The sequence below is a fragment of the Lathyrus oleraceus genome, unplaced genomic scaffold (genome assembly GCF_024323335.1).
Source record: "Lathyrus oleraceus cultivar Zhongwan6 unplaced genomic scaffold, CAAS_Psat_ZW6_1.0 chrUn0005, whole genome shotgun sequence".
NCBI classification, from domain to species: domain Eukaryota; kingdom Viridiplantae; phylum Streptophyta; class Magnoliopsida; order Fabales; family Fabaceae; genus Lathyrus; species Lathyrus oleraceus.
This window is the reverse complement of record NW_026112396.1, coordinates 196575-211039: the sequence shown is the minus strand read 5'-3', so window position 1 is coordinate 211039 and position 14465 is coordinate 196575. Positions and strand designations below refer to the sequence as shown.

At 40.4% G+C, this 14465-nt stretch overlaps 46 non-coding genes and 9 pseudogenes across 46 annotated transcripts; all 55 read right to left on the bottom strand.

Annotated features, from left to right (window-relative positions):
• Positions 1-104: 104 nt before the first annotated feature.
• LOC127110817 (5S ribosomal RNA) lies at positions 105-223 on the bottom strand. The gene has a single exon (XR_007797596.1). It is a non-coding gene; the product is annotated as a 5S ribosomal RNA (ribosomal RNA).
• A 161-nt stretch (positions 224-384) lies between these two features.
• LOC127110816 (5S ribosomal RNA) lies at positions 385-503 on the bottom strand. Its single transcript, XR_007797595.1, has one exon. It is a non-coding gene; the product is annotated as a 5S ribosomal RNA (ribosomal RNA).
• A 161-nt stretch (positions 504-664) lies between these two features.
• On the bottom strand, positions 665-783 carry LOC127110815 (5S ribosomal RNA). Its single transcript, XR_007797594.1, has one exon. It is a non-coding gene; the product is annotated as a 5S ribosomal RNA (ribosomal RNA).
• Positions 784-944: 161 nt separating this feature from the next.
• On the bottom strand, positions 945-1063 carry LOC127110814 (5S ribosomal RNA). The gene has a single exon (XR_007797593.1). It is a non-coding gene; the product is annotated as a 5S ribosomal RNA (ribosomal RNA).
• A 161-nt stretch (positions 1064-1224) lies between these two features.
• LOC127110812 (5S ribosomal RNA) lies at positions 1225-1343 on the bottom strand. The gene has a single exon (XR_007797591.1). It is a non-coding gene; the product is annotated as a 5S ribosomal RNA (ribosomal RNA).
• Positions 1344-1504: 161 nt separating this feature from the next.
• Positions 1505-1623, bottom strand: LOC127110811 (5S ribosomal RNA). Its single transcript, XR_007797590.1, has one exon. It is a non-coding gene; the product is annotated as a 5S ribosomal RNA (ribosomal RNA).
• Positions 1624-1784: 161 nt separating this feature from the next.
• On the bottom strand, positions 1785-1903 carry LOC127110810 (5S ribosomal RNA). Its single transcript, XR_007797589.1, has one exon. It is a non-coding gene; the product is annotated as a 5S ribosomal RNA (ribosomal RNA).
• A 161-nt stretch (positions 1904-2064) lies between these two features.
• On the bottom strand, positions 2065-2183 carry LOC127110809 (5S ribosomal RNA). The gene has a single exon (XR_007797588.1). It is a non-coding gene; the product is annotated as a 5S ribosomal RNA (ribosomal RNA).
• Positions 2184-2344: 161 nt separating this feature from the next.
• Positions 2345-2463, bottom strand: LOC127110808 (5S ribosomal RNA). The gene has a single exon (XR_007797587.1). It is a non-coding gene; the product is annotated as a 5S ribosomal RNA (ribosomal RNA).
• A 161-nt stretch (positions 2464-2624) lies between these two features.
• LOC127110807 (5S ribosomal RNA) lies at positions 2625-2743 on the bottom strand. Its single transcript, XR_007797586.1, has one exon. It is a non-coding gene; the product is annotated as a 5S ribosomal RNA (ribosomal RNA).
• A 161-nt stretch (positions 2744-2904) lies between these two features.
• Positions 2905-3023, bottom strand: LOC127110806 (5S ribosomal RNA). The gene has a single exon (XR_007797585.1). It is a non-coding gene; the product is annotated as a 5S ribosomal RNA (ribosomal RNA).
• A 161-nt stretch (positions 3024-3184) lies between these two features.
• On the bottom strand, positions 3185-3303 carry LOC127110805 (5S ribosomal RNA). Its single transcript, XR_007797584.1, has one exon. It is a non-coding gene; the product is annotated as a 5S ribosomal RNA (ribosomal RNA).
• A 161-nt stretch (positions 3304-3464) lies between these two features.
• LOC127110804 (5S ribosomal RNA) lies at positions 3465-3583 on the bottom strand. Its single transcript, XR_007797583.1, has one exon. It is a non-coding gene; the product is annotated as a 5S ribosomal RNA (ribosomal RNA).
• A 161-nt stretch (positions 3584-3744) lies between these two features.
• LOC127110803 (5S ribosomal RNA) lies at positions 3745-3863 on the bottom strand. Its single transcript, XR_007797582.1, has one exon. It is a non-coding gene; the product is annotated as a 5S ribosomal RNA (ribosomal RNA).
• A 161-nt stretch (positions 3864-4024) lies between these two features.
• Positions 4025-4143, bottom strand: LOC127110801 (5S ribosomal RNA). Its single transcript, XR_007797580.1, has one exon. It is a non-coding gene; the product is annotated as a 5S ribosomal RNA (ribosomal RNA).
• A 161-nt stretch (positions 4144-4304) lies between these two features.
• Positions 4305-4423, bottom strand: LOC127110800 (5S ribosomal RNA). Its single transcript, XR_007797579.1, has one exon. It is a non-coding gene; the product is annotated as a 5S ribosomal RNA (ribosomal RNA).
• A 49-nt stretch (positions 4424-4472) lies between these two features.
• Positions 4473-4595, bottom strand: LOC127111524 (uncharacterized; annotated as a pseudogene).
• Positions 4596-4756: 161 nt separating this feature from the next.
• On the bottom strand, positions 4757-4875 carry LOC127110799 (5S ribosomal RNA). The gene has a single exon (XR_007797578.1). It is a non-coding gene; the product is annotated as a 5S ribosomal RNA (ribosomal RNA).
• Positions 4876-5036: 161 nt separating this feature from the next.
• LOC127110798 (5S ribosomal RNA) lies at positions 5037-5155 on the bottom strand. Its single transcript, XR_007797577.1, has one exon. It is a non-coding gene; the product is annotated as a 5S ribosomal RNA (ribosomal RNA).
• Positions 5156-5316: 161 nt separating this feature from the next.
• On the bottom strand, positions 5317-5435 carry LOC127110796 (5S ribosomal RNA). The gene has a single exon (XR_007797576.1). It is a non-coding gene; the product is annotated as a 5S ribosomal RNA (ribosomal RNA).
• A 161-nt stretch (positions 5436-5596) lies between these two features.
• Positions 5597-5715, bottom strand: LOC127111409 (5S ribosomal RNA). Its single transcript, XR_007798162.1, has one exon. It is a non-coding gene; the product is annotated as a 5S ribosomal RNA (ribosomal RNA).
• Positions 5716-5764: 49 nt separating this feature from the next.
• On the bottom strand, positions 5765-5887 carry LOC127111522 (uncharacterized; annotated as a pseudogene).
• Positions 5888-6047: 160 nt separating this feature from the next.
• On the bottom strand, positions 6048-6166 carry LOC127110795 (5S ribosomal RNA). Its single transcript, XR_007797575.1, has one exon. It is a non-coding gene; the product is annotated as a 5S ribosomal RNA (ribosomal RNA).
• A 161-nt stretch (positions 6167-6327) lies between these two features.
• Positions 6328-6446, bottom strand: LOC127110794 (5S ribosomal RNA). The gene has a single exon (XR_007797574.1). It is a non-coding gene; the product is annotated as a 5S ribosomal RNA (ribosomal RNA).
• A 49-nt stretch (positions 6447-6495) lies between these two features.
• LOC127111456 (uncharacterized) lies at positions 6496-6618 on the bottom strand (annotated as a pseudogene).
• Positions 6619-6779: 161 nt separating this feature from the next.
• On the bottom strand, positions 6780-6898 carry LOC127110793 (5S ribosomal RNA). Its single transcript, XR_007797573.1, has one exon. It is a non-coding gene; the product is annotated as a 5S ribosomal RNA (ribosomal RNA).
• A 161-nt stretch (positions 6899-7059) lies between these two features.
• On the bottom strand, positions 7060-7178 carry LOC127110792 (5S ribosomal RNA). Its single transcript, XR_007797572.1, has one exon. It is a non-coding gene; the product is annotated as a 5S ribosomal RNA (ribosomal RNA).
• A 160-nt stretch (positions 7179-7338) lies between these two features.
• LOC127110791 (5S ribosomal RNA) lies at positions 7339-7457 on the bottom strand. The gene has a single exon (XR_007797571.1). It is a non-coding gene; the product is annotated as a 5S ribosomal RNA (ribosomal RNA).
• Positions 7458-7504: 47 nt separating this feature from the next.
• LOC127111576 (uncharacterized) lies at positions 7505-7628 on the bottom strand (annotated as a pseudogene).
• Positions 7629-7790: 162 nt separating this feature from the next.
• Positions 7791-7909, bottom strand: LOC127110789 (5S ribosomal RNA). Its single transcript, XR_007797569.1, has one exon. It is a non-coding gene; the product is annotated as a 5S ribosomal RNA (ribosomal RNA).
• Positions 7910-8070: 161 nt separating this feature from the next.
• LOC127110788 (5S ribosomal RNA) lies at positions 8071-8189 on the bottom strand. The gene has a single exon (XR_007797568.1). It is a non-coding gene; the product is annotated as a 5S ribosomal RNA (ribosomal RNA).
• Positions 8190-8350: 161 nt separating this feature from the next.
• On the bottom strand, positions 8351-8469 carry LOC127110787 (5S ribosomal RNA). The gene has a single exon (XR_007797567.1). It is a non-coding gene; the product is annotated as a 5S ribosomal RNA (ribosomal RNA).
• Positions 8470-8630: 161 nt separating this feature from the next.
• Positions 8631-8749, bottom strand: LOC127110786 (5S ribosomal RNA). The gene has a single exon (XR_007797566.1). It is a non-coding gene; the product is annotated as a 5S ribosomal RNA (ribosomal RNA).
• A 49-nt stretch (positions 8750-8798) lies between these two features.
• Positions 8799-8921, bottom strand: LOC127111443 (uncharacterized; annotated as a pseudogene).
• A 160-nt stretch (positions 8922-9081) lies between these two features.
• LOC127110785 (5S ribosomal RNA) lies at positions 9082-9200 on the bottom strand. Its single transcript, XR_007797565.1, has one exon. It is a non-coding gene; the product is annotated as a 5S ribosomal RNA (ribosomal RNA).
• A 161-nt stretch (positions 9201-9361) lies between these two features.
• LOC127110784 (5S ribosomal RNA) lies at positions 9362-9480 on the bottom strand. The gene has a single exon (XR_007797564.1). It is a non-coding gene; the product is annotated as a 5S ribosomal RNA (ribosomal RNA).
• A 49-nt stretch (positions 9481-9529) lies between these two features.
• LOC127111442 (uncharacterized) lies at positions 9530-9652 on the bottom strand (annotated as a pseudogene).
• Positions 9653-9813: 161 nt separating this feature from the next.
• LOC127110783 (5S ribosomal RNA) lies at positions 9814-9932 on the bottom strand. The gene has a single exon (XR_007797563.1). It is a non-coding gene; the product is annotated as a 5S ribosomal RNA (ribosomal RNA).
• A 161-nt stretch (positions 9933-10093) lies between these two features.
• LOC127110782 (5S ribosomal RNA) lies at positions 10094-10212 on the bottom strand. The gene has a single exon (XR_007797562.1). It is a non-coding gene; the product is annotated as a 5S ribosomal RNA (ribosomal RNA).
• Positions 10213-10373: 161 nt separating this feature from the next.
• Positions 10374-10492, bottom strand: LOC127110780 (5S ribosomal RNA). Its single transcript, XR_007797561.1, has one exon. It is a non-coding gene; the product is annotated as a 5S ribosomal RNA (ribosomal RNA).
• A 161-nt stretch (positions 10493-10653) lies between these two features.
• On the bottom strand, positions 10654-10772 carry LOC127110779 (5S ribosomal RNA). Its single transcript, XR_007797560.1, has one exon. It is a non-coding gene; the product is annotated as a 5S ribosomal RNA (ribosomal RNA).
• A 161-nt stretch (positions 10773-10933) lies between these two features.
• Positions 10934-11052, bottom strand: LOC127110777 (5S ribosomal RNA). Its single transcript, XR_007797558.1, has one exon. It is a non-coding gene; the product is annotated as a 5S ribosomal RNA (ribosomal RNA).
• Positions 11053-11212: 160 nt separating this feature from the next.
• LOC127111408 (5S ribosomal RNA) lies at positions 11213-11331 on the bottom strand. The gene has a single exon (XR_007798161.1). It is a non-coding gene; the product is annotated as a 5S ribosomal RNA (ribosomal RNA).
• A 49-nt stretch (positions 11332-11380) lies between these two features.
• On the bottom strand, positions 11381-11503 carry LOC127111521 (uncharacterized; annotated as a pseudogene).
• Positions 11504-11663: 160 nt separating this feature from the next.
• Positions 11664-11782, bottom strand: LOC127110776 (5S ribosomal RNA). The gene has a single exon (XR_007797557.1). It is a non-coding gene; the product is annotated as a 5S ribosomal RNA (ribosomal RNA).
• A 161-nt stretch (positions 11783-11943) lies between these two features.
• LOC127110775 (5S ribosomal RNA) lies at positions 11944-12062 on the bottom strand. Its single transcript, XR_007797556.1, has one exon. It is a non-coding gene; the product is annotated as a 5S ribosomal RNA (ribosomal RNA).
• A 161-nt stretch (positions 12063-12223) lies between these two features.
• Positions 12224-12342, bottom strand: LOC127110774 (5S ribosomal RNA). Its single transcript, XR_007797555.1, has one exon. It is a non-coding gene; the product is annotated as a 5S ribosomal RNA (ribosomal RNA).
• A 160-nt stretch (positions 12343-12502) lies between these two features.
• Positions 12503-12621, bottom strand: LOC127110773 (5S ribosomal RNA). The gene has a single exon (XR_007797554.1). It is a non-coding gene; the product is annotated as a 5S ribosomal RNA (ribosomal RNA).
• Positions 12622-12670: 49 nt separating this feature from the next.
• Positions 12671-12793, bottom strand: LOC127111519 (uncharacterized; annotated as a pseudogene).
• Positions 12794-12954: 161 nt separating this feature from the next.
• Positions 12955-13073, bottom strand: LOC127110772 (5S ribosomal RNA). Its single transcript, XR_007797553.1, has one exon. It is a non-coding gene; the product is annotated as a 5S ribosomal RNA (ribosomal RNA).
• A 161-nt stretch (positions 13074-13234) lies between these two features.
• Positions 13235-13353, bottom strand: LOC127110771 (5S ribosomal RNA). Its single transcript, XR_007797552.1, has one exon. It is a non-coding gene; the product is annotated as a 5S ribosomal RNA (ribosomal RNA).
• Positions 13354-13402: 49 nt separating this feature from the next.
• LOC127111518 (uncharacterized) lies at positions 13403-13525 on the bottom strand (annotated as a pseudogene).
• Positions 13526-13686: 161 nt separating this feature from the next.
• Positions 13687-13805, bottom strand: LOC127110770 (5S ribosomal RNA). The gene has a single exon (XR_007797551.1). It is a non-coding gene; the product is annotated as a 5S ribosomal RNA (ribosomal RNA).
• A 161-nt stretch (positions 13806-13966) lies between these two features.
• On the bottom strand, positions 13967-14085 carry LOC127110769 (5S ribosomal RNA). Its single transcript, XR_007797550.1, has one exon. It is a non-coding gene; the product is annotated as a 5S ribosomal RNA (ribosomal RNA).
• Positions 14086-14246: 161 nt separating this feature from the next.
• Positions 14247-14365, bottom strand: LOC127110768 (5S ribosomal RNA). Its single transcript, XR_007797549.1, has one exon. It is a non-coding gene; the product is annotated as a 5S ribosomal RNA (ribosomal RNA).
• Positions 14366-14465: the final 100 nt, after the last annotated feature.

Below are 14465 nucleotides of genomic sequence, written 5' to 3'. Positions count from 1 at the left end.
ACAAACATAATTAACGCTGAAATGCTTGTCTTCTCCTACTTTTTCCGACTCTTTTACGCCGATTAACAGAAATAAAAAGAAGTATTTAAAAAATCGCAAAAAAAGAGGTGCAACACAAGGACTTCCCAGGAGGTCACCCATCCTAGTACTACTCTCGCCCAAGCACGCTTAACTGCGGAGTTCTGATGGGATCCGGTGCATTAGTGCTGGTATGATCGCACCTGATATCTCATGCGCTTTGATTGTATATATTTTATTTCTTTCACTTATTAACGGCAAAACAAACATAATTAACGCTGAAATGCTTGTCTTCTCCTACTTTTTCCGACTCTTTTACGCCGATTAACAGAAATAAAAAGAAGTATTTAAAAAATCGCAAAAAAAGAGGTGCAACACAAGGACTTCCCAGGAGGTCACCCATCCTAGTACTACTCTCGCCCAAGCACGCTTAACTGCGGAGTTCTGATGGGATCCGGTGCATTAGTGCTGGTATGATCGCACCTGATATCTCATGCGCTTTGATTGTATATATTTTATTTCTTTCACTTATTAACGGCAAAACAAACATAATTAACGCTGAAATGCTTGTCTTCTCCTACTTTTTCCGACTCTTTTACGCCGATTAACAGAAATAAAAAGAAGTATTTAAAAAATCGCAAAAAAAGAGGTGCAACACAAGGACTTCCCAGGAGGTCACCCATCCTAGTACTACTCTCGCCCAAGCACGCTTAACTGCGGAGTTCTGATGGGATCCGGTGCATTAGTGCTGGTATGATCGCACCTGATATCTCATGCGCTTTGATTGTATATATTTTATTTCTTTCACTTATTAACGGCAAAACAAACATAATTAACGCTGAAATGCTTGTCTTCTCCTACTTTTTCCGACTCTTTTACGCCGATTAACAGAAATAAAAAGAAGTATTTAAAAAATCGCAAAAAAAGAGGTGCAACACAAGGACTTCCCAGGAGGTCACCCATCCTAGTACTACTCTCGCCCAAGCACGCTTAACTGCGGAGTTCTGATGGGATCCGGTGCATTAGTGCTGGTATGATCGCACCTGATATCTCATGCGCTTTGATTGTATATATTTTATTTCTTTCACTTATTAACGGCAAAACAAACATAATTAACGCTGAAATGCTTGTCTTCTCCTACTTTTTCCGACTCTTTTACGCCGATTAACAGAAATAAAAAGAAGTATTTAAAAAATCGCAAAAAAAGAGGTGCAACACAAGGACTTCCCAGGAGGTCACCCATCCTAGTACTACTCTCGCCCAAGCACGCTTAACTGCGGAGTTCTGATGGGATCCGGTGCATTAGTGCTGGTATGATCGCACCTGATATCTCATGCGCTTTGATTGTATATATTTTATTTCTTTCACTTATTAACGGCAAAACAAACATAATTAACGCTGAAATGCTTGTCTTCTCCTACTTTTTCCGACTCTTTTACGCCGATTAACAGAAATAAAAAGAAGTATTTAAAAAATCGCAAAAAAAGAGGTGCAACACAAGGACTTCCCAGGAGGTCACCCATCCTAGTACTACTCTCGCCCAAGCACGCTTAACTGCGGAGTTCTGATGGGATCCGGTGCATTAGTGCTGGTATGATCGCACCTGATATCTCATGCGCTTTGATTGTATATATTTTATTTCTTTCACTTATTAACGGCAAAACAAACATAATTAACGCTGAAATGCTTGTCTTCTCCTACTTTTTCCGACTCTTTTACGCCGATTAACAGAAATAAAAAGAAGTATTTAAAAAATCGCAAAAAAAGAGGTGCAACACAAGGACTTCCCAGGAGGTCACCCATCCTAGTACTACTCTCGCCCAAGCACGCTTAACTGCGGAGTTCTGATGGGATCCGGTGCATTAGTGCTGGTATGATCGCACCTGATATCTCATGCGCTTTGATTGTATATATTTTATTTCTTTCACTTATTAACGGCAAAACAAACATAATTAACGCTGAAATGCTTGTCTTCTCCTACTTTTTCCGACTCTTTTACGCCGATTAACAGAAATAAAAAGAAGTATTTAAAAAATCGCAAAAAAAGAGGTGCAACACAAGGACTTCCCAGGAGGTCACCCATCCTAGTACTACTCTCGCCCAAGCACGCTTAACTGCGGAGTTCTGATGGGATCCGGTGCATTAGTGCTGGTATGATCGCACCTGATATCTCATGCGCTTTGATTGTATATATTTTATTTCTTTCACTTATTAACGGCAAAACAAACATAATTAACGCTGAAATGCTTGTCTTCTCCTACTTTTTCCGACTCTTTTACGCCGATTAACAGAAATAAAAAGAAGTATTTAAAAAATCGCAAAAAAAGAGGTGCAACACAAGGACTTCCCAGGAGGTCACCCATCCTAGTACTACTCTCGCCCAAGCACGCTTAACTGCGGAGTTCTGATGGGATCCGGTGCATTAGTGCTGGTATGATCGCACCTGATATCTCATGCGCTTTGATTGTATATATTTTATTTCTTTCACTTATTAACGGCAAAACAAACATAATTAACGCTGAAATGCTTGTCTTCTCCTACTTTTTCCGACTCTTTTACGCCGATTAACAGAAATAAAAAGAAGTATTTAAAAAATCGCAAAAAAAGAGGTGCAACACAAGGACTTCCCAGGAGGTCACCCATCCTAGTACTACTCTCGCCCAAGCACGCTTAACTGCGGAGTTCTGATGGGATCCGGTGCATTAGTGCTGGTATGATCGCACCTGATATCTCATGCGCTTTGATTGTATATATTTTATTTCTTTCACTTATTAACGGCAAAACAAACATAATTAACGCTGAAATGCTTGTCTTCTCCTACTTTTTCCGACTCTTTTACGCCGATTAACAGAAATAAAAAGAAGTATTTAAAAAATCGCAAAAAAAGAGGTGCAACACAAGGACTTCCCAGGAGGTCACCCATCCTAGTACTACTCTCGCCCAAGCACGCTTAACTGCGGAGTTCTGATGGGATCCGGTGCATTAGTGCTGGTATGATCGCACCTGATATCTCATGCGCTTTGATTGTATATATTTTATTTCTTTCACTTATTAACGGCAAAACAAACATAATTAACGCTGAAATGCTTGTCTTCTCCTACTTTTTCCGACTCTTTTACGCCGATTAACAGAAATAAAAAGAAGTATTTAAAAAATCGCAAAAAAAGAGGTGCAACACAAGGACTTCCCAGGAGGTCACCCATCCTAGTACTACTCTCGCCCAAGCACGCTTAACTGCGGAGTTCTGATGGGATCCGGTGCATTAGTGCTGGTATGATCGCACCTGATATCTCATGCGCTTTGATTGTATATATTTTATTTCTTTCACTTATTAACGGCAAAACAAACATAATTAACGCTGAAATGCTTGTCTTCTCCTACTTTTTCCGACTCTTTTACGCCGATTAACAGAAATAAAAAGAAGTATTTAAAAAATCGCAAAAAAAGAGGTGCAACACAAGGACTTCCCAGGAGGTCACCCATCCTAGTACTACTCTCGCCCAAGCACGCTTAACTGCGGAGTTCTGATGGGATCCGGTGCATTAGTGCTGGTATGATCGCACCTGATATCTCATGCGCTTTGATTGTATATATTTTATTTCTTTCACTTATTAACGGCAAAACAAACATAATTAACGCTGAAATGCTTGTCTTCTCCTACTTTTTCCGACTCTTTTACGCCGATTAACAGAAATAAAAAGAAGTATTTAAAAAATCGCAAAAAAAGAGGTGCAACACAAGGACTTCCCAGGAGGTCACCCATCCTAGTACTACTCTCGCCCAAGCACGCTTAACTGCGGAGTTCTGATGGGATCCGGTGCATTAGTGCTGGTATGATCGCACCTGATATCTCATGCGCTTTGATTGTATATATTTTATTTCTTTCACTTATTAACGGCAAAACAAACATAATTAACGCTGAAATGCTTGTCTTCTCCTACTTTTTCCGACTCTTTTACGCCGATTAACAGAAATAAAAAGAAGTATTTAAAAAATCGCAAAAAAAGAGGTGCAACACAAGGACTTCCCAGGAGGTCACCCATCCTAGTACTACTCTCGCCCAAGCACGCTTAACTGCGGAGTTCTGATGGGATCCGGTGCATTAGTGCTGGTATGATCGCACCTGATATCTCATGCGCTTTGATTGTATATATTTTATTTCTTTCACTTATTAACGGCAAAACAAACATAATTAACGCTGAAATGCTTGTCTTCTCCTACTTTTTCCGACTCTTTTACGCCGATTAACAGAAATAAAAAGAAGTATTTAAAAAATCGCAAAAAAAGAGGTGCAACACAAGGACTTCCCAGGAGGTCACCCATCCTAGTACTACTCTCGCCCAAGCACGCTTAACTGCGGAGTTCTGATGGGATCCGGTGCATTAGTGCTGGTATGATCGCACCTGATATCTCATGCGCTTTGATTGTATATATTTTATTTCTTTCACTTATTAACGGCAAAACAAACATAATTAACGCCCAGGAGGTCACCCATCCTAGTACTACTCTCGCCCAAGCACGCTTAACTGCGGAGTTCTGATGGGATCCGGTGCATTAGTGCTGGTATGATCGCACCTGATATCTCATGCGCTTTGATTGTATATATTTTATTTCTTTCACTTATTAACGGCAAAACAAACATAATTAACGCTGAAATGCTTGTCTTCTCCTACTTTTTCCGACTCTTTTACGCCGATTAACAGAAATAAAAAGAAGTATTTAAAAAATCGCAAAAAAAGAGGTGCAACACAAGGACTTCCCAGGAGGTCACCCATCCTAGTACTACTCTCGCCCAAGCACGCTTAACTGCGGAGTTCTGATGGGATCCGGTGCATTAGTGCTGGTATGATCGCACCTGATATCTCATGCGCTTTGATTGTATATATTTTATTTCTTTCACTTATTAACGGCAAAACAAACATAATTAACGCTGAAATGCTTGTCTTCTCCTACTTTTTCCGACTCTTTTACGCCGATTAACAGAAATAAAAAGAAGTATTTAAAAAATCGCAAAAAAAGAGGTGCAACACAAGGACTTCCCAGGAGGTCACCCATCCTAGTACTACTCTCGCCCAAGCACGCTTAACTGCGGAGTTCTGATGGGATCCGGTGCATTAGTGCTGGTATGATCGCACCTGATATCTCATGCGCTTTGATTGTATATATTTTATTTCTTTCACTTATTAACGGCAAAACAAACATAATTAACGCTGAAATGCTTGTCTTCTCCTACTTTTTCCGACTCTTTTACGCCGATTAACAGAAATAAAAAGAAGTATTTAAAAAATCGCAAAAAAAGAGGTGCAACACAAGGACTTCCCAGGAGGTCACCCATCCTAGTACTACTCTCGCCCAAGCACGCTTAACTGCGGAGTTCTGATGGGATCCGGTGCATTAGTGCTGGTATGATCGCACCTGATATCTCATGCGCTTTGATTGTATATATTTTATTTCTTTCACTTATTAACGGCAAAACAAACATAATTAACGCTGAAATGCTTGTCTTCTCCTACTTTTTCCGACTCTTTTACGCCGATTAACAGAAATAAAAAGAAGTACTTAAAAAATCGCAAAAAAAAAGGTGCAACACAAGGACTTCCCAGGAGGTCACCCATCCTAGTACTACTCTCGCCCAAGCACGCTTAACTGCGGAGTTCTGATGGGATCCGGTGCATTAGTGCTGGTATGATCGCACCTGATATCTCATGCGCTTTGATTGTATATATTTTATTTCTTTCACTTATTAACGGCAAAACAAACATAATTAACGCCCAGGAGGTCACCCATCCTAGTACTACTCTCGCCCAAGCACGCTTAACTGCGGAGTTCTGATGGGATCCGGTGCATTAGTGCTGGTATGATCGCACCTGATATCTCATGCGCTTTGATTGTATATATTTATTTCTTTCACTTATTAACGGCAAAACAAACATAATTAACGCTGAAATGCTTGTCTTCTCCTACTTTTTCCGACTCTTTTACGCCGATTAACAGAAATAAAAAGAAGTATTTAAAAAATCGCAAAAAAAGAGGTGCAACACAAGGACTTCCCAGGAGGTCACCCATCCTAGTACTACTCTCGCCCAAGCACGCTTAACTGCGGAGTTCTGATGGGATCCGGTGCATTAGTGCTGGTATGATCGCACCTGATATCTCATGCGCTTTGATTGTATATATTTTATTTCTTTCACTTATTAACGGCAAAACAAACATAATTAACGCTGAAATGCTTGTCTTCTCCTACTTTTTCCGACTCTTTTACGCCGATTAACAGAAATAAAAAGAAGTATTTAAAAAATCGCAAAAAAAGAGGTGCAACACAAGGACTTCCCAGGAGGTCACCCATCCTAGTACTACTCTCGCCCAAGCACGCTTAACTGCGGAGTTCTGATGGGATCCGGTGCATTAGTGCTGGTATGATCGCACCTGATATCTCATGCGCTTTGATTGTATATATTTTATTTCTTTCACTTATTAACGGCAAAACAAACATAATTAACGCCCAGGAGGTCACCCATCCTAGTACTACTCTCGCCCAAGCACGCTTAACTGCGGAGTTCTGATGGGATCCGGTGCATTAGTGCTGGTATGATCGCACCTGATATCTCATGCGCTTTGATTGTATATATTTTATTTCTTTCACTTATTAACGGCAAAACAAACATAATTAACGCTGAAATGCTTGTCTTCTCCTACTTTTTCCGACTCTTTTACGCCGATTAACAGAAATAAAAAGAAGTATTTAAAAAATCGCAAAAAAAGAGGTGCAACACAAGGACTTCCCAGGAGGTCACCCATCCTAGTACTACTCTCGCCCAAGCACGCTTAACTGCGGAGTTCTGATGGGATCCGGTGCATTAGTGCTGGTATGATCGCACCTGATATCTCATGCGCTTTGATTGTATATATTTTATTTCTTTCACTTATTAACGGCAAAACAAACATAATTAACGCTGAAATGCTTGTCTTCTCCTACTTTTTCCGACTCTTTTACGCCGATTAACAGAAATAAAAAGAAGTATTTAAAAAATCGCAAAAAAAGAGGTGCAACACAAGGACTTCCCAGGAGGTCACCCATCCTAGTACTACTCTCGCCCAAGCACGCTTAACTGCGGAGTTCTGATGGGATCCGGTGCATTAGTGCTGGTATGATCGCACCTGATATCTCATGCGCTTTGATTGTATATATTTTATTTCTTTCACTTATTAACGGCAAAACAAACATAATTAACGCTGAAATGCTTGTCTTCTCCTACTTTTTCCGACTCTTTTACGCCGATTAACAGAAATAAAAAGAAGTATTTAAAAATCGCAAAAAAAGAGGTGCAACACAAGGACTTCCCAGGAGGTCACCCATCCTAGTACTACTCTCGCCCAAGCACGCTTAACTGCGGAGTTCTGATGGGATCCGGTGCATTAGTGCTGGTATGATCGCACCTGATATCTCATGCGCTTTGATTGTATATATTTTATTTCTTTCACTTATTAACGGCAAAACAAACATAATTAAACGCAGGAGGTCACCCATCCTAGTACTACTCTCGCCCAAGCACGCTTAACTGCGGAGTTCTGATGGGATCCGGTGCATTAGTGCTGGTATGATCGCACCTGATATCTCATGCGCTTTGATTGTATATATTTTATTTCTTTCACTTATTAACGGCAAAACAAACATAATTAACGCTGAAATGCTTGTCTTCTCCTACTTTTTCCGACTCTTTTACGCCGATTAACAGAAATAAAAAGAAGTATTTAAAAAATCGCAAAAAAAAGAGGTGCAACACAAGGACTTCCCAGGAGGTCACCCATCCTAGTACTACTCTCGCCCAAGCACGCTTAACTGCGGAGTTCTGATGGGATCCGGTGCATTAGTGCTGGTATGATCGCACCTGATATCTCATGCGCTTTGATTGTATATATTTTATTTCTTTCACTTATTAACGGCAAAACAAACATAATTAACGCTGAAATGCTTGTCTTCTCCTACTTTTTCCGACTCTTTTACGCCGATTAACAGAAATAAAAAGAAGTATTTAAAAAATCGCAAAAAAAGAGGTGCAACACAAGGACTTCCCAGGAGGTCACCCATCCTAGTACTACTCTCGCCCAAGCACGCTTAACTGCGGAGTTCTGATGGGATCCGGTGCATTAGTGCTGGTATGATCGCACCTGATATCTCATGCGCTTTGATTGTATATATTTTATTTCTTTCACTTATTAACGGCAAAACAAACATAATTAACGCTGAAATGCTTGTCTTCTCCTACTTTTTCCGACTCTTTTACGCCGATTAACAGAAATAAAAAGAAGTATTTAAAAAATCGCAAAAAAAGAGGTGCAACACAAGGACTTCCCAGGAGGTCACCCATCCTAGTACTACTCTCGCCCAAGCACGCTTAACTGCGGAGTTCTGATGGGATCCGGTGCATTAGTGCTGGTATGATCGCACCTGATATCTCATGCGCTTTGATTGTATATATTTTATTTCTTTCACTTATTAACGGCAAAACAAACATAATTAACGCTGAAATGCTTGTCTTCTCCTACTTTTTCCGACTCTTTTACGCCGATTAACAGAAATAAAAAGAAGTACTTAAAAAATCGCAAAAAAAGAGGTGCAACACAAGGACTTCCCAGGAGGTCACCCATCCTAGTACTACTCTCGCCCAAGCACGCTTAACTGCGGAGTTCTGATGGGATCCGGTGCATTAGTGCTGGTATGATCGCACCTGATATCTCATGCGCTTTGATTGTATATATTTTATTTCTTTCACTTATTAACGGCAAAACAAACATAATTAACGCCCAGGAGGTCACCCATCCTAGTACTACTCTCGCCCAAGCACGCTTAACTGCGGAGTTCTGATGGGATCCGGTGCATTAGTGCTGGTATGATCGCACCTGATATCTCATGCGCTTTGATTGTATATATTTTATTTCTTTCACTTATTAACGGCAAAACAAACATAATTAACGCTGAAATGCTTGTCTTCTCCTACTTTTTCCGACTCTTTTACGCCGATTAACAGAAATAAAAAGAAGTATTTAAAAATCGCAAAAAAAGAGGTGCAACACAAGGACTTCCCAGGAGGTCACCCATCCTAGTACTACTCTCGCCCAAGCACGCTTAACTGCGGAGTTCTGATGGGATCCGGTGCATTAGTGCTGGTATGATCGCACCTGATATCTCATGCGCTTTGATTGTATATATTTTATTTCTTTCACTTATTAACGGCAAAACAAACATAATTAACGCTGAAATGCTTGTCTTCTCCTACTTTTTCCGACTCTTTTACGCCGATTAACAGAAACAAAAAGAAGTACTTAAAAACTCGCAAAAAAAGAGGTGCAACACAAGGACTTCCCAGGAGGTCACCCATCCTAGTACTACTCTCGCCCAAGCACGCTTAACTGCGGAGTTCTGATGGGATCCGGTGCATTAGTGCTGGTATGATCGCACCTGATATCTCATGCGCTTTGATTGTATATATTTTATTTCTTTCACTTATTAACGGCAAAACAAACATAATTAACGCCCAGGAGGTCACCCATCCTAGTACTACTCTCGCCCAAGCACGCTTAACTGCGGAGTTCTGATGGGATCCGGTGCATTAGTGCTGGTATGATCGCACCTGATATCTCATGCGCTTTGATTGTATATATTTTATTTCTTTCACTTATTAACGGCAAAACAAACATAATTAACGCTGAAATGCTTGTCTTCTCCTACTTTTTCCGACTCTTTTACGCCGATTAACAGAAATAAAAAGAAGTATTTAAAAAATCGCAAAAAAAGAGGTGCAACACAAGGACTTCCCAGGAGGTCACCCATCCTAGTACTACTCTCGCCCAAGCACGCTTAACTGCGGAGTTCTGATGGGATCCGGTGCATTAGTGCTGGTATGATCGCACCTGATATCTCATGCGCTTTGATTGTATATATTTTATTTCTTTCACTTATTAACGGCAAAACAAACATAATTAACGCTGAAATGCTTGTCTTCTCCTACTTTTTCCGACTCTTTTACGCCGATTAACAGAAATAAAAAGAAGTATTTAAAAAATCGCAAAAAAAGAGGTGCAACACAAGGACTTCCCAGGAGGTCACCCATCCTAGTACTACTCTCGCCCAAGCACGCTTAACTGCGGAGTTCTGATGGGATCCGGTGCATTAGTGCTGGTATGATCGCACCTGATATCTCATGCGCTTTGATTGTATATATTTTATTTCTTTCACTTATTAACGGCAAAACAAACATAATTAACGCTGAAATGCTTGTCTTCTCCTACTTTTTCCGACTCTTTTACGCCGATTAACAGAAATAAAAAGAAGTATTTAAAAAATCGCAAAAAAAGAGGTGCAACACAAGGACTTCCCAGGAGGTCACCCATCCTAGTACTACTCTCGCCCAAGCACGCTTAACTGCGGAGTTCTGATGGGATCCGGTGCATTAGTGCTGGTATGATCGCACCTGATATCTCATGCGCTTTGATTGTATATATTTTATTTCTTTCACTTATTAACGGCAAAACAAACATAATTAACGCTGAAATGCTTGTCTTCTCCTACTTTTTCCGACTCTTTTACGCCGATTAACAGAAATAAAAAGAAGTATTTAAAAAATCGCAAAAAAAGAGGTGCAACACAAGGACTTCCCAGGAGGTCACCCATCCTAGTACTACTCTCGCCCAAGCACGCTTAACTGCGGAGTTCTGATGGGATCCGGTGCATTAGTGCTGGTATGATCGCACCTGATATCTCATGCGCTTTGATTGTATATATTTTATTTCTTTCACTTATTAACGGCAAAACAAACATAATTAACGCTGAAATGCTTGTCTTCTCCTACTTTTTCCGACTCTTTTACGCCGATTAACAGAAATAAAAAGAAGTATTTAAAAAATCGCAAAAAAAGAGGTGCAACACAAGGACTTCCCAGGAGGTCACCCATCCTAGTACTACTCTCGCCCAAGCACGCTTAACTGCGGAGTTCTGATGGGATCCGGTGCATTAGTGCTGGTATGATCGCACCTGATATCTCATGCGCTTTGATTGTATATATTTTATTTCTTTCACTTATTAACGGCAAAACAAACATAATTAACGCTGAAATGCTTGTCTTCTCCTACTTTTTCCGACTCTTTTACGCCGATTAACAGAAACAAAAAGAAGTACTTAAAAACTCGCAAAAAAAAGGTGCAACACAAGGACTTCCCAGGAGGTCACCCATCCTAGTACTACTCTCGCCCAAGCACGCTTAACTGCGGAGTTCTGATGGGATCCGGTGCATTAGTGCTGGTATGATCGCACCTGATATCTCATGCGCTTTGATTGTATATATTTTATTTCTTTCACTTATTAACGGCAAAACAAACATAATTAACGCCCAGGAGGTCACCCATCCTAGTACTACTCTCGCCCAAGCACGCTTAACTGCGGAGTTCTGATGGGATCCGGTGCATTAGTGCTGGTATGATCGCACCTGATATCTCATGCGCTTTGATTGTATATATTTTATTTCTTTCACTTATTAACGGCAAAACAAACATAATTAACGCTGAAATGCTTGTCTTCTCCTACTTTTCCGACTCTTTTACGCCGATTAACAGAAATAAAAAGAAGTATTTAAAAAATCGCAAAAAAAGAGGTGCAACACAAGGACTTCCCAGGAGGTCACCCATCCTAGTACTACTCTCGCCCAAGCACGCTTAACTGCGGAGTTCTGATGGGATCCGGTGCATTAGTGCTGGTATGATCGCACCTGATATCTCATGCGCTTTGATTGTATATATTTTATTTCTTTCACTTATTAACGGCAAAACAAACATAATTAACGCTGAAATGCTTGTCTTCTCCTACTTTTTCCGACTCTTTTACGCCGATTAACAGAAATAAAAAGAAGTATTTAAAAAATCGCAAAAAAAGAGGTGCAACACAAGGACTTCCCAGGAGGTCACCCATCCTAGTACTACTCTCGCCCAAGCACGCTTAACTGCGGAGTTCTGATGGGATCCGGTGCATTAGTGCTGGTATGATCGCACCTGATATCTCATGCGCTTTGATTGTATATATTTTATTTCTTTCACTTATTAACGGCAAAACAAACATAATTAACGCTGAAATGCTTGTCTTCTCCTACTTTTTCCGACTCTTTTACGCCGATTAACAGAAATAAAAAGAAGTATTTAAAAAATCGCAAAAAAAGAGGTGCAACACAAGGACTTCCCAGGAGGTCACCCATCCTAGTACTACTCTCGCCCAAGCACGCTTAACTGCGGAGTTCTGATGGGATCCGGTGCATTAGTGCTGGTATGATCGCACCTGATATCTCATGCGCTTTGATTGTATATATTTATTTCTTTCACTTATTAACGGCAAAACAAACATAATTAACGCTGAAATGCTTGTCTTCTCCTACTTTTTCCGACTCTTTTACGCCGATTAACAGAAACAAAAAGAAGTACTTAAAAAATCGCAAAAAAAGAGGTGCAACACAAGGACTTCCCAGGAGGTCACCCATCCTAGTACTACTCTCGCCCAAGCACGCTTAACTGCGGAGTTCTGATGGGATCCGGTGCATTAGTGCTGGTATGATCGCACCTGATATCTCATGCGCTTTGATTGTATATATTTTATTTCTTTCACTTATTAACGGCAAAACAAACATAATTAACGCCCAGGAGGTCACCCATCCTAGTACTACTCTCGCCCAAGCACGCTTAACTGCGGAGTTCTGATGGGATCCGGTGCATTAGTGCTGGTATGATCGCACCTGATATCTCATGCGCTTTGATTGTATATATTTTATTTCTTTCACTTATTAACGGCAAAACAAACATAATTAACGCTGAAATGCTTGTCTTCTCCTACTTTTTCCGACTCTTTTACGCCGATTAACAGAAATAAAAAGAAGTATTTAAAAAATCGCAAAAAAAGAGGTGCAACACAAGGACTTCCCAGGAGGTCACCCATCCTAGTACTACTCTCGCCCAAGCACGCTTAACTGCGGAGTTCTGATGGGATCCGGTGCATTAGTGCTGGTATGATCGCACCTGATATCTCATGCGCTTTGATTGTATATATTTTATTTCTTTCACTTATTAACGGCAAAACAAACATAATTAACGCTGAAATGCTTGTCTTCTCCTACTTTTTCCGACTCTTTTACGCCGATTAACAGAAATAAAAAGAAGTATTTAAAAAATCGCAAAAAAAGAGGTGCAACACAAGGACTTCCCAGGAGGTCACCCATCCTAGTACTACTCTCGCCCAAGCACGCTTAACTGCGGAGTTCTGATGGGATCCGGTGCATTAGTGCTGGTATGATCGCACCTGATATCTCATGCGCTTTGATTGTATATATTTTATTTCTTTCACTTATTAACGGCAAAACAAACATAATTAACGCCCAGGAGGTCACCCATCCTAGTACTACTCTCGCCCAAGCACGCTTAACTGCGGAGTTCTGATGGGATCCGGTGCATTAGTGCTGGTATGATCGCACCTGATATCTCATGCGCTTTGATTGTATATATTTTATTTCTTTCACTTATTAACGGCAAAACAAACATAATTAACGCTGAAATGCTTGTCTTCTCCTACTTTTTCCGACTCTTTTACGCCGATTAACAGAAATAAAAAGAAGTATTTAAAAAATCGCAAAAAAAGAGGTGCAACACAAGGACTTCCCAGGAGGTCACCCATCCTAGTACTACTCTCGCCCAAGCACGCTTAACTGCGGAGTTCTGATGGGATCCGGTGCATTAGTGCTGGTATGATCGCACCTGATATCTCATGCGCTTTGATTGTATATATTTTATTTCTTTCACTTATTAACGGCAAAACAAACATAATTAACGCTGAAATGCTTGTCTTCTCCTACTTTTTCCGACTCTTTTACGCCGATTAACAGAAATAAAAAGAAGTATTTAAAAAATCGCAAAAAAAGAGGTGCAACACAAGGACTTCCCAGGAGGTCACCCATCCTAGTACTACTCTCGCCCAAGCACGCTTAACTGCGGAGTTCTGATGGGATCCGGTGCATTAGTGCTGGTATGATCGCACCTGATATCTCATGCGCTTTGATTGTATATATTTTATTTCTTTCACTTATTAACGGCAAAACAAACATAATTAACGCTGAAATGCTTGTCTTCTCCTACTTTTTCCGACTCTTTTACGCCGATTAACAGAAATAAAAAGAAGTATTTAAAAAATCGCAAAAAAAGAGGTGCAACACAAGGACTTCCCAGGAGGTCACCCATCCTAGTACTACTCTCGCCCAAGCACGCTTAACTGCGGAGTTCTGATGGGATCCGGTGCATTAGTGCTGGTATGATCGCACCTGATATCTCATGCGCTTTGATTGTATATATTTTATTTCTTTCACTTATTAACGGCAAAACAAACATAATTAACGCTGAAATGCTTGTCTTCTCCTACTTTT